General features: G+C 37.1%; 1 long non-coding RNA gene across 2 annotated transcripts in view; it reads left to right on the top strand.

Annotated features, from left to right (window-relative positions):
• Nucleotides 1-18,182, top strand: part of LOC124294147 — a 36,749-nt gene extending 18,567 nt beyond the window's left edge. Inside the window, exons 1-3 of one of the 2 annotated variants that reach the window (XR_006904035.1) lie at nt 15,403-15,502; nt 15,616-15,894; nt 17,805-18,182. This is a non-coding gene — a long non-coding RNA (uncharacterized LOC124294147). Of the gene's footprint in view, nt 1-15,402; nt 15,503-15,615; nt 15,895-17,804 lie in introns of those variants that run through there. The other variant, XR_006904036.1, reaches the window with a different exon arrangement.
• The last annotated feature ends 216 nt before the right edge of the window (nt 18,183-18,398 follow it).

The following is an 18,398-nucleotide window of genomic DNA, read 5'->3' as shown; positions in this document are numbered from 1 at the left end:
CAAGTTGTGTCTTGAAGAGGAAGAACACTTTCTATATTCACTCATTATTTCTATACTTTGAGTATTACATTAATGAGATATGTGATCTCTGTCAAGCGGTCCTACAATTGGCATTCACGTTTGAATCAATTTTCATTAGTAACTTTGTAAAAATTAAAAAATGGAAAAAGGACACATACGCTAGTAGGTGACGTGGGATACCCATGAACTTTCGTTATTAGTTTGGCTTGTACACTTCACGTACAGTGGCATACAGACAAATAAACCCAAATATGGGTTGGGGGAAGATGGGATACCGTTGAACACTGGAACTATATAATATCGATACAAACATTTGCTATCATTACGATTTTTTGAAGACCAGTCATTTCGACTGGTTTTGATAAAAACAACATCGACTTAACTTCGGTAATTCTAATGTTGAACAGTATTACCCCATCTTTATCACTACCCCAGTAGCTAATTAAAAACAGAAACAAAAATTGTGACAGAAATATAAGCGGTAATCGAAAAATCATGCTCTTATCTGCTGGTGTACTAACCTCTGCGGACATTAACACCTGTGTCCAAATTATTATGTTACAATGTTATATCAATGTCACATAAACTATTTAGATGGAAAATTACAGCAGAAACGACGAATCTTTTTTTTTTCTTTTTTTTGTCTAGCAGCGAAAAAACGTCCTTCATGTATAATGCGACTCAAGCGGCTGGCGGCGGCCGGTAAAAGACACTAAACGTCACTTACACTTTCGTGATTGATGCATTGTATCACGTGTTATGACGCCTGTCCCGCCCTCCCTTGCAATGCTTATCGTCTTTCGTTACTTCAAGTTGTCCCTGCTGTTTTTCGTTCATATAATCAAATCTCTCGTTACTTTTGTTATATTTCAAGTTGAAATTCGTTCCGCTGGTGGCAACTTATCTGGTTTAATTTTGCGATGCTCCTCGGTCTGCAATCTTCAATGGCTATAGCTTCGTCGATAAGGTTTGTGACGTACCTTACGTTTTCGAAGAGTCACGATAATTTTTTAAGATAGAATTTCACATTTTATTTCATGATCGTGCCGATACTTTTTCACAGGCACTTTTCGTTACAAAATTGTTAAAGTCATTATTCACTGTGTACTTCAGCGAGACTTTGTACTGAAGAACAATTCACCGCGACATGCTTCTCAGAGATATTAGCAGAGGGAAAGAGTAAGAAACGGGGTTGTTATAAGTGCTCGGACACTACGATCCCCTAAGGACTACGCAACGAGAACACAAAGAAAAAGAAAACAAACAATAAAACCAAAGTAACAAAATGAAGGATACATCAGGAAAAATTAAGTAAATTCAATAGTAAAATATATGGATTGTACAGTAAAAACAAACAGTAGGTATCAAATAAAAAATAAAAAATAAAATTGAAATGAAATAAAAATACAAAATACAAAAGAAAAGAGAATTTTGAAGAAGAGTAAAATGACTAACTTAATCAATAAAAACAACGAGGTTATCAAATAAAAACAATCATACTTGATTATGTTTGCGCGTGGCAGCAAGTTATGGAAAGCTGATTTATAAATGGAATGCGAAGAAGCGTCAGCTGAAAAACTTTGACGCTGGTTTATGGAAGCACGCAGGAGACGTAAGGGTATGTTGCGGAAATGATAAAGAAAATGAAGAAAGAAAAACTCACCAAACACAATTGCACGCAATTTAAGCAATAATTTCAGCCTCTTTCATAACTTTTGACCGTAAAACGCTGGTATTTTCTTTGTTATTATTCTATACTTCGAACCCTACCAAGTGTTTTGCCGCAATCGATACTGAATTAATTAAAATAATCAACAGTTTTCGTCGGTTCTGAATTATTGTTTAACAACTTGAAGATCTGATATCGAAGTAAAAGCGGCCGGAAAACATACATTCAGATCTATGAAAAGACCATAAAAGTGAAATGTGATTCCTTGTAATCAACGGCAAGATTGCAACTTGAAATAACTGCTTCGAAACACGCATTCAATCAAAGTTTTCAACTTAGAAAAATAAAAGCGCACAAAGAAATCGTTGCGTTACCTTCTATTACTCGCCAAATCTAAAGTTGCCCAATTTTCAGGGTGGTCTGTCTAAGGATTCTAAGATATACATGACATGCAACACGTCCATTCTACACGAGCATATACATATACATGGGCTAATAATTCCGACTAGCAACTCTCAAGAACCGGTGTTTATACGCAGTGTGTTACGTATAATGTGACGGTCGTTTTGAGAAATTCCGAGGGTGTTCAATTCATGCAGAATGGACGCGTGGCGTGCCATGTATATCTTAGAATCCTCAGACAGACCGCCCTGAAAATTGAGCAACTTTAGATTACTAGACAGCTAGACCGGCGTCGTGTGGTAATTTATATTTATCGTGGTGACTAATTAGTCAAGATTAGTTAGCTCAGTCCCTTCCCAAGGGCACCGTGCAACTTCAGTACGCATGTATAGTTGGCACTTTAGAAGGAAACACATCTGCCTTCACCCTCCAACGTAACAACAGTTTCTGAATTAGTTATCGTCGCGAGCTTATGTAGTTACACGTACACCGCCTTCGTTTGTTCAACTGTCCTGCAAAGTAGTTCATCCTAGAGTCAGTTGAAGGATTTGATTATTAATTGATTCCACCGCGATACCTACAAGCCAGTAAACTGTACCAATCCTCGAGTCGTGGCCATTCGTCGGTTGCGTCAAACTCGATCATAAATTGTTCATCCGTACTCGACAAAGTTACCTTCGATATAGGTAAAGTAATTTTCTGACCGAAAAAGCCGCGGCTTGCGGCCCAAACGGCGTACCTACATGGTCACTTAGTTAAACTTGTGCACAAAAGGTTCGATTTCCTGCGGTACGTACGGAGCACACCGTCGTCTATTGATTATCTGTAAACTTATAGTCCGCCAAATTTACGACAACGTATATCTGGAGGTGTTGACAACGGTGGGTAGCGAAGCGCAGATAACAATAACGAAGCAAACAGATATTTACACCTGTTAAGTCGATTCCGGTGTGCGTGGGCATGTGTTTCGTACGTGTATGTTATTCGTTGGTATACGAAGTATCGAAAGGATGAGAAATAAAAGTGAAAAAGGGATAGATGGAACACTCAAGATACAGGAATGGAATGGAATGGAATGGAATGGAATGAAATGGAATGAAATGGAATGGTGAAACACGGGGAGAAGACAGTATTGGAGAGAAATTTTCTTAAAAATTTCTCGACCATCGGGGTACCTTGAACAAATATGGAAGGAATGCAGGAGGGTGTGTGCGAATGTCGTTCCGAGGTCACAGGTTGACGGGGGTTGCGGAGATGGTGGTGGGAGACATAAATAGCCAGGCTGTCAGAGCCAGGTTAGTTTGGATGGTAGTTCAATATCTATAAACCCAGACTCGCCGAAAGTCTAGGTTCTGTATGTATGTGCCTGCGAATGGTAGAGGTGGAACGATCCTGAACCAGTATTGATAGAACCACCACCTCCAGTATTAACTTTGTTCGAATATCTGGTGGTACAAAGTCTCGGAATGTATCTGTAAAACGCGGAGGTTGAATTACTTGGCATTTTTCGTTGTGTTTTCAATTCGTTATCTTTATTTCTTTCGATAGCTACACCTTTCGAAAAAAAAATATTGATTTTCTTTTGAAATTAAATCCTGTCACTAGTATTTTCGTTGAGCTTAAAGCCCGCTGGGGTTCCCGGGTTGTTTCTTGATTTATTCCAGATTGGTTTAAAATTGCTCGTTGTGCTTACTCGAGCAGACTGGAATGTGATTCGATGAATTTCCACTGTCTCGTTCTTCTCCTAGCGCTAGACGGCGTTGAGCTGAAAACTGCAAGCAAGCACTTTTTCAGCGATGAAGAGCAGTTATGTAAGCTACAATCGTGATATCGCACAATTTCACATGACATCGCTTCATTTCGTCAGTGACTCTGTGGCATTGTTCCGAATCCTTAGCTTCTAAGAATTTGTGTGGTTACATATATACACGTGGCGCTGAATTATGAGTGACTGGTGAGCTTGCGCTAAAACTATGTCAGGCTAGTCAGTTGTTTAGTATCGGTCGAAGAGGGAACACATGTACGACTCAGAATTAGAAAGTATTATTAAATATATTATTTCCACACGAAGTTTCTTTCGTCGTCTTTCTTCAAACCTCGCTGGGAAATAGATTTATGTACTTCTCTCGTAATTAAAAATTTTGCAAACTGAATAACACAATTGGAAATACCTACTGACGACTCACACGACAATTAAGACGATTTAGCTGCAACATTTGACGCTTCTAAAAGATAAGCATATACATTTGATTTTTAACTGTCCAAAATCTTAATTTCCCAATTCAATACAATTAGTAATAATATTCCGTCAATCGACAAATATACATTCCTGTTATCGATTCTTTCTTCAATGGATAAACAAAATAAACTTATAGAGTTGACCAACTATCTCGTTGCATGTATGTAATTATTTGTAGTTTTAGAGAAATCAACATCTGTCTAAGGAAATCGTTACAAACTGATAAACAGACAAACTTTCCTACCTTTCAAAAAGGCAGACGTTCGTCGGAGAAGATCATTGATTGACAACTTGCACAAATTACATGACACTTTTACGATGTTTCGACCGAGCCCAGCGTCCAACATCATAAGCGCTTAGGATAGCCAATTTTCCTTGATGATGGCTAGCTGGGCCTCGTGGAAAAGTCGTAGAAGTGCAATATAATTTTTGCAAATTGTCAATCACGTTTCCCGACGAACATCTTCTTCTATTGACCTCCTCGGATCACGAATTTTACATTAATCCACCTTTCAAAATAAGGAGAAATGTATTTTTGATGTGCTTCTTTCGCGATGAGAAATCAGTCAGGCTGAGGAAAGTGGATTAAAAAATGAAATGTACCACTTTGAAAAGTTCTCGTTTCCGAAAGATGTACGTAGAAACTGAAACATTTCTCTTAATCGTACAGCCATTTACTTCATCGTAATTTATAGCATGCATGGTATTGTTTGGGAGTTGGAGATTAGCGATAAAAAATGCCCGCCCTTACTCCTCCCCCTCCTTGGGATTTGGTAGAATCATAAGTTAATCGGCTTCTTCGCGTCTCAACGTTTCGAGTGTCGGAATCTGCTCTCGTCTTGGGAAGTTGGAGGTCTGGCAGGGATCGCCGCGTGCTGATACAAAATTGATACATAATTTATTCCACTTCTGTAAGAACTTACCTACCGTAAGAAATTCATCGGTCTTGGCTGTCATCTCGGATCCTGACTTGGTCGGCCGGTAAACATTGAGCAGCCCCCAAAGTGATTGAAAATGCAGTACGAGTCATTAGGGCTTACGATCAATCGAAATCAATCTAAAAACAGAACAAACTATTTTAGGGTGTGAATAAATGTACAGGTGAACACCCGGATTAAAAAATAATTCGACATTTTTCTCAAACTCCAGTCGTTTCTTGCAAACAAACAAACAAAAACGGTTATAAGCGGTTTTCGAGATCGGCTGATAGCATGTTGTGCAATACACAAATGCGTCACCTTAAATTCATGTCTTTTCGCTTGACAAGTATCAGCTTTGAACCTTACGCGGCGATGGTTCGTTTATAAGTCAACTGGTATCGACAACACGGTGAAAATGAGCAAAAGAAATAAACAAAATACACTATTATGCATATCAACTTTTCTACGGCTTCTACAAAAAAAAAAAAAGAGAAATATACGATTGGTGTAACGAATAACAATAATGAATATTATTTTAATATCTGCTTGGTCGGTGTGAATGACAAAATCCTTCTCACAATTTGGTATCAGGGCCGGTGTCTGGACTCGAAAGAATTTCTTCTTTCACAGTTGTTTTTTCTCTCTCTGATAAAAATTTTCGTTCTCTTCCTCTGCCGAATTCTATGCCGTCACTTGAAAAGGATCGCCCACGCCTCGAAAGCTTCGAACTTTAATTCTAGAAATTCTGGCTGTCAGCAGCTTCACCCCATTGCTGAAAATTGCTTGTTGCGACTTGTCGGTTCGATTGACTAGCTTTCACGAAGCGATCATGAATTCACGAATCGATTGTATTGCAGTTATTGTTGGTATTTTTAGTTGGTCCATTCCCTTCAAGCGGGATCCTTCTTTTTTTAACGGGCCCTTCAGACTCTGCTTTGGGTACACGTTCGGTATATTAACGCACCTTTATTTTGTACTGCAGTGGCACGTAATCAAAATCCGGTACTCGTCGTTTCGCGTGGATCCGAAATCGGAATCTCTGACCTCTTCAAGCAAGCCTTCTTCGTTCATTAAAAACTAATGAATTCATTTTCATCGACGAGTGAATTTTCAGCCAGTACTTCCAAAATTTCGCTGTAAGTCCAGGGAAATTTGAGTGCCTTGAAAAAAAAGGAGAGGGAGTATCCGGATTTGTTCCAGGGTTCCTTCGTACCGTAACGAAACCAATTGTTTGACAACCCCCATGAGAATGTTATTCCTGCTACGTCATTGAGGACAGTTGATGAAGGATCAAGAGATACACAGAATCGGTCTAGGTAGCTGTGGCAGGTAGCGAAAAGCTCCGTTTTAAAGGGGATTTCTATTTGTTCAACGGCTTTGTACAGCAGGCAGTATTATTCCCGCTGAACCAAACGACAAACAGCCAGGTCTGCAAATTCAAGCTCGCGCTCATAAATCCAAGACAACCTTACACTCGTCTCGACCTTTAGTGCGAAAATTTGAAAACCCACGCCCGGAAGGGTCCAGACAATTGAAGAGGCGGAGGGCTGCGTAGTAGTTCAAGACCTTACATCAACTCCACGTATTTTCACCGCCACTCATTCCCTGCGATTCAATGTTTGAACTGTAGATTTATAAAAAAGCGAGATAGTACAAGTACGCACTGTGTCGGATTCTTTCTAACTAATATTTCATATCAAATAATCAGAAGAAATCAGCGAAATAAAATCCGTTAGATGAGTTGTACATAATATTTTCAGTATCTTTTATGAAAGTGATAAATTTTCTCAATCAAATTCACATTCATCTGTTATCATTCGTCCGGAAATAAAATTAAAATCAATGCGTAAATACGTGCGAATAAAATCAGGTTGTAAAGATTAACCCTGACGCTTAACACCGCGGTATCGTCACCGTACATTCCGTACGAAAAATGTCCAAAATAATCTGATTTGATCCAAAATAAGTAGTAATGAAATATCGTAAAAATTGTTAATTCACTCTTTTGCTAAAAATTAAACTTCACTCACTCAAATAAATACCTTTTTTCCATTACACAGTATCTCCACAATTTTTTTCTCTTAATTATCTGTATCTTAACAATTGTTCGGTCTGTTTTTAGTTTAAAACATTGAAAATTCAGTGAGTTATGATTTTTTGAGTAGAATAATCCATTTTCCGGCATTTTGTTGTTTTAGAAATATTTTTCATATTCAAAATTTGATTTTTCTATGGATACCTAACTTTTGATTAAAAGTGTTTACAGGAATAAATTTAATAGTTTGAACTCAAATTATAAAAAAATATATTTCGATTATTTCTAGTCCTCTTTGTCTTCAGGTCGCATAACTCAATTGATTCTTCTCCTTTTCTGTCAAATGTAAATTATTTTAAATCCATGCCGGGTTCGTCGATGTTTGTTCAACAATTTATTATTACCAATATGTTTCACAGTTTAAACTGTCTGCTTAATATCACATATTCAATTCATGGAGAGAACGAGAAATTTGTAAGACTTCGGCAAGTGTTAAATGGTAGGTCTATTGATTTGCGTGTTAATTAACCACAGACTCCATGTCGAGTAACTAGGATTTTCTCACCTCTTTACTTCTCATTCGCACCTATCGGAAGAGCGTTAGAGGATCTTGAAATATATAGCGGTAAGTTTGAATTTCATTATCTGTAGCCTGTTGCCTGTTAGAGCGCATAGATTGTTTCTTTTCGTAACGATAATAACCACCTGCACTTCGTTTTCGAGAAAATTACTATTATAAGGGACCAGCACATCAGCTGTGCTTGTGAAAAAATGTTGTGGCTAAAGCTAAAATGATGAGTGGTATTCTAAACGAGCGTTACTGGATGATAAAAAAGCTCCTTACAACAATTCTCATGAAACTGTGGATTATATCTCGAAAAATTGGCTGTTCAAGAAACAATCGTGTGGTTATAACGAACTTAAGATCAAGTATTCCCAAGCGACAATAAATACAGAGCCCTTGGGATGTTCTCTGCTGTTACATTTACGGATGACGGGAATCTTGAGGTGTATACTGTATAATTTCGTCGAATGTAAGATTATGATGGACGAGATATCGCTCCGTAGTTCAATGAACGGAGATATCTGGATTAGTGAATGATGACGTGATATGGGCTTATATCAATTAGGTTGTGAGGGACAAAGTTTTGAGTCTGAAAGCCGGAGAAAAAGTATACAGGCAAGTGAGTTTGGATAAGTAATTTGTTCTCAGAATAGGACGTGATAGCGAGGTGCGCACGGAATGTGCGAGAGATGGCTTAGTCTAATGAAGTGAAGAGGCTTTCAGGTTGGAGAGTAGGAGTCGAGTTATGAGTATAATAGGAGTGCAAAATGCAAATGATTGCGATACGCTAATCTTGAAAAATCCAAGCATCCGAGTATCGTACAACGAACGAAAGGCACTGCAACAAAATTCAAAATCAAACAAATCTATCCGAAGTAAAGTTCGAACTTTTTCAGCACGCAATTCAGTTTTTTTTTTTTTTTTTACCTTGGACGTAAGTGCGACTATAAGTTTGTTACGAACTTCTCGACGCTGAATGCGAATTTGATGTCAAAAAGTTATTAAAAATAAAGACAATTCCAAAAATGGGGCTCGAACGGGACGAATTATCAACATTGTTTTAGATAGTGTTCTTGGATGAGATTTATGCGATTTTAGGCCGAGAATAGGTGTAATCACCAATACTATCGATATGCAGCCTTAAAGAGGGTGAAAACCACCCTTACCCATTGAGTTTTGTAAATTTAAAGGTCATTCTGAGATATCTGATTGTCAACCAATGAATTCCAAGCGTTTCTAGTATACGTTTGTTACCAAATTTTTCCGTTAACTAAATACATTCACAAACAGACGTTTTTTTTTTTGCACATGTTTATTTATAACAGCTATAAACAATCATGGATTTAAGAAAAATCCTAATCATTCCATACTTTAAGTATTTTTTTCACCTGAAAATGCAAAAAAATCCAGGATTTTGGAATATTAGTATAAATATAAGTATGAATTCTTTTTTTGATCTTCAAATCATACTATTTGGGGGTTCTACATTTTCCGAAGGGTTGGGCAGGGTTTGATATATTAGGACGAGACGTCAATAAAATCCCAATCAAACGTCACTTCAGATAAGTTCGCTTGGTTGTTGAAAATTATGTTGCGTCGTCTCGTCCTGTAGATCGTAAGTGTAAATGTTGAAAGTTAGAGAATAAAAAAAAAAAAACCACAGTAATCAACGAAAAAGTTCTGTCAATGTGAACCATGGAACTTAATTTATGTTTTAATTTAGACTAGAAAATTCGTTTTTTTTTTCATCTTTATATGTCAGTTATCACAGTGACAGTAAAGACTTATTGAATATTTTTTATTACTACGTTTTCGAAATTTGCATCGCTATTAAAAGGTTTAATTACAAATTTGGCAAACAGCTTGAATTTATCGGACTTAACCAGCCATACTCTTGATGGTCTCTATATCAATATCGCTTCCGTCAGCCGCTGATATCGACGCATGGCGTGCGCTGAAAAGTAGACGTATCAATTCCACTTTTTCTCAACCCTAATCGTTTATTTAACGTACAATTAAACGTACAATTTCAAAATCGACGCACTTGAACCAGAGTTATTTTTGCAAAGACAATAAACAATCATTCGAAAAAATTTAAGGTCTAATTGTAGGAGCCGCCTTCAAGTATTTCGTATTTTTTCACTTTTTTAACTTCAACAATTTCTCTCACATCTTTAATCATTTTTTGCCGAGACTATTGGAGTCTATTTTTGATTTTTTTAATTTTGTCTCAGAATTTTGTTCAAGTTATGACTCTGCATATTGTATAATGTTGTGTAATACAATAAAGTTCAAAGTTGGATGGGGCCTGACTGGCCCCGTGTAAAAATTGCAGAAATTTTCATAGGTGTAAGGGACTAGGGTTAATATGGTTTTCAGTATCCACTTTATGCGGTTATTTATACATCATAAATAAGGTATCGTTAACTTTATGTCGTAACGAATCCGTAATTTTTATTTACTCTTGAAGAGTAAATTTTTAAAATATTTATCTGCCGTCGGATCAGGTCAGTTTTGTATTTGTGCCGATAAAGAACGTTCTATAACTTTCGTTTAAAGCCTTCCGTATTTTACCGCTGGACAAGAAGCTAGGAAATTACGAACCAACCAACACATTGAGCTTAGCCCCGAATAACATAGTTTGACTTCTTTACACATTTTCCAACCATTTCGCAAAGTTCAGTGTAATAATTTTTGCTCACAAACATCATTCCGAAAAATTGGCACGACTGAGCTACTATAGATTATTCATAATTTATATGAAAACATAATCAATTTGAAGTCGATCCTACTTACAAACAAGCTACATGTTCCAATGGCTTCGTAAATAAATACGGTATTGTGCACAGGCCGAAAGCTAAACAGTTTACTCGGGTGCTCTGGTCGATTTCGACGTTGACGTTTATATCTCCAAATATCAAAATTCAATTAGGGACCATTCAAACACTACGTCACGCTATTTTCGGTCATTTCGTCTCCCCCCTGCTTCCCCGTCCCCCACAACGTATATCGTCACGCAGTTTTTTACACCCCTCAATTTCGGCGTGATATGATCTATTTCGTTCTTGCACCTCTTCCTCCTTCGTATACGTGAACATTCGTTGATAATACGACGGATAATGTTAATCGTCTGATCAAAAAACAAAAGAAACAACTTGTTGGATTTACATGCGAGACGGCAATTACGTGGACAGTATTTTTTTGGAGTAAATATCGCATCGATCGAGGTTTTTCACAAGTTGAAAGATCACTCGGTAACGCAATCTTGTGATGGAACGGTGTTGTCTCCCGAATTTCTATCTTCCACTTTATATTCCGGTTATTTATTTATTTTGTTGGATACGAGAAGACTTGTCAGTTTATATTAAGATATATTGGTGATTTGTTTAAGATGTTTCCTTTCAAGTTTTGTGAATTTTTGAAATCTTTAACTGGTTAAATCCTGGTCTTTAGTTCTCTGGAAGATTTTTTTCCTTTTAGACGAACTAAAGTTGCCAGAATCTCTCTGATCAACTTTTATAACAGAGGTGGAACGACTCAAATTGAATAATAAATTCAAATAAAAACTATTCAAGTGCACTCGATGGATTCGTAAATAACTATATTTATTATTCACAAAACGTCTCAATTTCTCCAACATCTTTTACCGAATGCCTCTTCGGCTCTTTTTACAACAATCCCGTGTAAAGATCGTTGGTCAACAAACTTGAACTTATTTTCTATCAATCAAACATTTGCTATCGACTCTAAATTAACTTAGAACTAATTTACAAACTATAAACCAATGAACAAGTCTTTGTTACACAATCCACCCCACAATCCCTGTCATTTCGACTCCGAAAATATACCGTACATATAAATATCGTCACGCATGTGAATCCGATTGGTTTTTTTTTCGTGTGGTAGAGAAAAACAGACGTGAGTTAGTTATGAGAGAGAAAAAATTCGTGACATAAATTCACACCATAAATTCGTCTCATAAATCTTTGCCACTCGTTTTGCAAAAAGTGTAATAATAATAATAGGAAAAGGGTTATCTTAGAAAAATAATTCTTGTAATAAACAAAATTCCTGTAATGTGTCATACAAATATGTTTGAAACCACCACTCGAACAATTACGGACGAATCAGGAGTACAGTATCCTCAGTTGATGAATAGAACGTGTATTTTCTAATGAATCATTACTATTTGTTGATGAAAACTGCATCATGCTAACCAGAGTTTCGTATACAGCTTATGGAATTTTCTTTCTGAAAATTATCTGATCAATATGAACGCAATTATAACTGAACCAATGATATGCTTGATTTATGGATGTTGTTTGAGCGATACAAAAGCTGAATGTTACTCCTAAATGAGGAAATCTTCATGTCTGGCAACAAGCTAATGTATTTTGAAAATTGTTCTTCTCATTAGTAAAGCACATATAATTATTTACTGACGTTGTGTTGTTTTTTTTTTTTCTTTTTGTTTTTTTTCTGAGCAATTTTGCCTTCATTTTGGAATTACGATATTTATAATGTACCTTATGAAGCTGAATAAAAATTCATTCAAAGTTCAAATACAATGTTTAAATTTATCAATTACGGTGTCAAATCACTTCTTGTGATTTATTTCGGCGGCAATGACCAAAACTATACACGATTTGTATGAACTTCTCTACCGTAGAGTCTTGGTATTTTTGAGAAGAGAAAATAATTTATGCCTGATTGGTAAATAACCTATTCTTATTTGAAGGCTTATCGAACTTGGAATGGAAATCAAATTATAACTAGATCAGACTCGATATGCCCGATTCACGAATTTCAACTTCGAGCATGAAAATAGCCCTGCTGCAGTAATATTTTGCAGTACGAGACACTGGGAATGTGAAGAAAAAACTGAAACAAACATGTCTCTGCATTTTCTTTAGCTCGTTAGCTCGATAAAAGCCTCGTCGAAACATCCTCTTCTTATTGCATCCCGACAGGAGTCTCGTACTTAAATTTGTTTCGCCTTCAAAGTGTTTCCGCTTCCCGGAGACGCCTTCATCTCAAGGTGGTGTCAGTTTCACAGGCATTACTGAAGATGATGTTACCACTTAGCGATTTCACCCGTGTTTTCTCCAGCGTTGATAACTACCTCGGACAGTGGATAGTTGTAAACCTGACTGACGCCACAGGTATATTAAAGGTACGGATAAATTTCATTTTGCGTTCATTGTACATCCACAAACGCTTGCGTCTCAAATACCTACGTCGAACAAAATATGTTCTGCGGTAATACGTAATGACCATGTGAACACACGGGTCGCTTCAAGAACCCGAAAGGAATGTGAAATATCATCTGAGGTTTTCGTATCGTGAACTGTGGAACGACTGACGGACGCCAAGATAAAACTTCAGAGACTTGTAAATCAATGTTGAAGATTTCACCGGGTCTTGCAGGTCCGTAGATAATGGTCTTACACGTAACCGTAGGAGTCTCTCTCCATCGTATAACTCTACTCCACCATAGATCTTTCGGTTCAGGCTTTAGAAAGAGCTACTGCACTTCCGGAGACTATGGATGAACTGCCATTTCGACAATGGTTACCTCGCACCATAAATTATCCATTCGCTTGTATTTAGATGCCTGATTTTCACCCCTTTTACCCCTAGTTTCGGTTGGTGAGAAAATTGAACCCATTTAGCTAATCGACGGTCGCTAATAAGAAACACTTGTCGGAAATATCACGTATCCCGTATATTTATACACAAAGGATTCGTATTTTCATCTTGTCACGCTAGAGCTGAGTGTTTCTAATTAGTGCCCACCGAAAAGTGCTTCATTAATTATCCTCTAACGATGAGATGTATTGGACACTGTAACTACAAACTAGACATGGTGGAAAGTAAATGACAATAAACACATGTAATCAGGTTTATGGTATAACAATTTGCTACGGAACGTTTGGGCATTTGATATAATGTAGGTATTTTGGGAATGGATCACCTTCGAGGGTTAAGATGTTGAGAAGGATCATAAGAGGATTGAGTCACGGGTCATCAAACAGCTTCAGGCTTAAAGTCATCTGGAAATCTATCTTCGAAGAAACTGTGGGTCGTCGGATGGACGACAAGCGTGGTAGGATGTGTGCTTGAAGTACCAATGGTAGTTTGGGTCGCAGATCTGCATACGAGTAACGGCCTTCGCCCCAGTATCAAGAGTGATAGATAGTGAGAAATTCGAGGGAATCCAAAGGAAGCGCTTCTAAGACGGATTTAAGGATTTATCGTGTCACGCTGGCTAGTCGGCAGGATATATAATCCTCCACGTTATTTGCACCAACGCTTTTCGTCGTTTACCTTGTCAATCCTTTCGAGAGTGACCTAACACCGTTGCATTCCTCGTGAAATATCAGTGTAAGCACACACCGGTGCCCAACACAACAACCTTCGACAAAACACTCATCTAGCAATCGAAAATTGATCATTTAAAAACGAAGGATGTTCTCTTTTACGAAGAAGATACATTCCTATTTAATATTATGTTGTTTTCACTTTGTTTTATCCAAAGTTCTACAGACTGTGTCTCTTGATGGTGAGTAGACGACTCTATTCCAGTAGTAGATCTGTCGTCTAGTCGGTAACTTAGCTACCTACACAATTAATGATTGACAGATTAGTAGTACGATATTCAATTCTGAACGTAATGAAAAAATGGTAACAGAATATAAGCACTTTTGTACTAAAGATTATTGATTGATTCAACCATGCGGATTGTGACCTGTGGTCAAGTGAACAAAATTTAGTAATGGATGAAATTCAAAATTGATGGTCTATATCAAGATATGCTGTACAAATGTTGTACCTGTTGTTAGAATTTAAATAATATATCGTTATTGTCATTTATTGCTTGATCATTAGTGAAACTTTTTCTTCCGTAGAAATCATGATCTTTTAACTCGTATTACCAGCCATATTCCTGCCGTCTCGTCATGTTAATTGGGCATTACGAGATACAAGAAAACGAGAAACATGTTACTAATTGTAAGGTTTTAATATTTTTCACAACCATTATCCTACCGGTTGAAAAATACACATTGCCGTATTCTGATACAAAGTTTCATCTTTAAAACGTGTGAATATGGTAAGAAAGACTTGCGATTTAGTATGAACTACGATATTGGTACCTTACGGATGAATGCAGAAGGTATTACAGCCATGTTTCAATATCGTTGATCGTCAATTATATTTGTGTCACCGACACTTAAGTTATGATTCGAAAATTCGTATTAAATTTCAAATGTCCGAGCAAGCCTGCGGTGGAAGTTTGAATTTTGGTCAGGTCACATAGTCGATGAGCCAGAGAACATTTTGATACGTAATTTGACACAGAAAATTTCCTATTTTATAATATTATGATATGCTCTACAAACATCGGTCTTAATGTTGAAGTTATGGCAAGCGAAATTGCCCCGAAAATCAGACATGATCTTACTAAGGGAGTGTAATTGAAATATTCCACAGAGAAATTCTCAGGAGGATTACAAAGGGGCGAAATTATTCTGCTTTCGCGCTCTGGAGCAACTAATTTTCGCATTATTATAGAGCAATTTTTTTTGCAATGCACTTCTCTGGGGTTCTTCAAGTCTGTGACGGGAGAACAAAGCGTCAATACAATCAAAAGGTCAAGGCGTCAGTTAATTTAAGATACTGACACTCGTCACATTGGGACGTCCTTCAGAATATTCAATTCAATACCAATTCATGTTTTACATTATGAAAAGTTTTTTTTTTCAGATTTCTTTAGAGGGAGTCACAATACCTTGGGCCCTGATTTGCGATTCGTTGAACAAATGATGTTTCGAGGTGGAAATAACAAGGTTCTCAGGATTATTTTCCCATTCAATTCTTAGAAATCTTCCTCCTGGATTGATGAAGAGATTAAAATCCAAGCGAGCTTTGGAGTGTCAACGAGTTTCTTGAACAATTTTTCATCACTAATGCAAATGCTCCACCTTCTTCTTATTAATGAACGCGTGCATCAAGCTTCAGAAGGATACCACGGATTTATGCAAGGTACACATATATACCTATAATAAGCGTCTTGCTCTAAGCTCGTATCCATTTTGTTAGTCGGTCACCATTCATCCGTCATTGTCAAAGCTCGACACGTGAGATTTGTCGCAAGCTCTCTAGGCGAACAGTCAGAAGTTCAGTTTACCACAGTATCCAATCACGAGTCGGACACAAGCTACGATAACACCAAGTGAAGATACCAAAACGCCAAGGTGTCACCCGGTTAATAGCCAGTTTTGTCCGGTGACGTTGAATGTGTGTTCAGCTGCAGTCTCGCTGTAGAAAACTAGAAAATAGGTTTCTTGACGCTGGTAGCTTCAATGCGATGTTTCAGCTTCTTACTTCAATGCGCTTTTGCTGCAGGCAGGCAGGATTAACGACACGTGATGAATCTGTCTGAAAATTCTCGTTGGTTGAACAATACATAATATCATCAACCTGCATTTATGTAGAAAAATGGTAGAAATCTGCGTAATCTTGTGACTTGACGTGCAACTTAAATTCACGCAATTGAAATTAGAAATAAGACACTTATCGACGGAAGTGGCGACTTGTCATTCAAATGAAATTTTCGTTAGCTGTGTTTTGATTTTTATCTATGTGCAATGTCGTTTGACGTTAGGATGGAGGTAGATTTATGTTTTACGGATGACTTAGCCTTACGGTGTATACGTATAGATAACATTGAACAAGAAGATGGAAAAATTATCGCCTTTCGCAATCGATCTTTTCAATTCTTCTAAACGCAGTGACCAGGTTTGTACTCGATCTGAGAGGTTACTGTCACATATCACCGTTTGGTACGAAGCTGCTTTGGCTACCTGTCAGACAAAAAAAGAATTATTTTGTGGTCACATTTCTTAATCAGACTACAACGTATTCCTCAGCAAGCTACTCGCGTCAATTATTTATTGAACAAGACACAAATCTCACACGTTGAGACTGCATCGTATTAATCGAGCAAATCCACTACTTTAATCAAACCGATACACTGATTTACCATGATTCTTCCGCTCTTTCAGCGATCAGGTATTGGGACTCTATACCACATGTCATTAGATCAGCTACGATTCTTTCATAATTAAAAAACCTCGTGTACAACTGTCTTTATAACCTTGAATATTACGTGCTTATCTACAACTGAAATATATATAGTTCGTATTTTTTTATCTCTGTCCAACGTTATAAAAATTGTCAAATTAAATTGTCGTTTCGAGCCTTTGAAGACAGGCTTCCTCAGAACTGAAAATTTCATTTAGTTTCAATTTATATTTATGGTTATTGAAAACGGTCGTGTTTGATATTTTCATAAGTGTACGTGGATGATAAAAAATTTTTACTACAGATAATTATGTGAGAAAAAGAATCTTATTAAGAAAATTAAAAATGCAAATCTGAAATCTAAAAAGACAATATCACACGCGCGTGATTGAGCTAATATTATATACTTTAAAGACATTGTACAGTGCTTAGGTTGTGCTTTTGAAAAAAATGTCAACTTCTCTTTTATCTACAGCGTTTTCCTACCTTCACTTGTTTTGACCAACTTTATAGCGTATCGACCTTTTCAACTGCTGTCTAGAATTCATACATTGTACAATTCTACTGCAATCTAAAAACAAACCTGAGTTCCTAACAACTTTACCGTTTGTCATACCCGTTGCAAGTTATTATTTCATGGCCATTAGTTCGGTTTATACTGATTCGACCCGATTTATGATTCAGACAAAAATTCATCACTAATCTTGTTTCTGAGATTTTTCACCTCAAAAACAAACGTTTTTTTTTTTTTTTTCCAACGCACTTTAGTTGAACATGCGCACGTCATTTGTAAAAACAAATTAAATTGAATGTTCATCAGTCTTCGCACCCTTTTCGAACACGGTCATGATCGATTTAACACGTTTCAGATGTGTACACTTTACAAGTGATCAAGGAAACACGCTCATCAATCAGCTAACGACAGACCACGTGGTACTCACATGGTATGAGAGTCCATCACAGGCAGCTACAGCGATTAACGGCTAGCAGGTAGAATTGCACGCAAACTGGAAAGCGCCAGATGGTTCAACAACTTGTTACAGAATCAGTTACTCGTACATTCCACTTCTCCTACCGTTCAACAATTTGACTGCACATAAGTCACTATTGAAAATACATCTGTAATACGTATGACAGATGAAGTCAAAGGTCATGGCTCACTCGCAAGGAAAGTCAAGGATCACTTACGTGATCTCCTCCGATTACTTCTAATTTTTATACCTTATGAATCATCGAAAATCAAACGACATGTGTTTTTTAACAGCTGTCATCTGCGCTTACGGAATGGAATAAATTATTGAAATTGTTTATGAGTCTGTTTCGCGAGTTCACCCAGAAACATTATATCAATTTAAATTATGCCAATCAGCTTTTATTCCATACTTTCATTTCAAATGTCCTTGAACGCATTCAGCACAGTAACTTGCAATAGTTATGGAGTATTATTCTTTTTTATTAAGAGC

The sequence above is a fragment of the Neodiprion lecontei genome, chromosome 1 (genome assembly GCF_021901455.1).
Source record: "Neodiprion lecontei isolate iyNeoLeco1 chromosome 1, iyNeoLeco1.1, whole genome shotgun sequence".
Classification (NCBI taxonomy): domain Eukaryota; kingdom Metazoa; phylum Arthropoda; class Insecta; order Hymenoptera; family Diprionidae; genus Neodiprion; species Neodiprion lecontei.
Note: the sequence above shows the minus strand (reverse complement) of the source record. Positions and strands in the feature narration are given on the sequence as shown.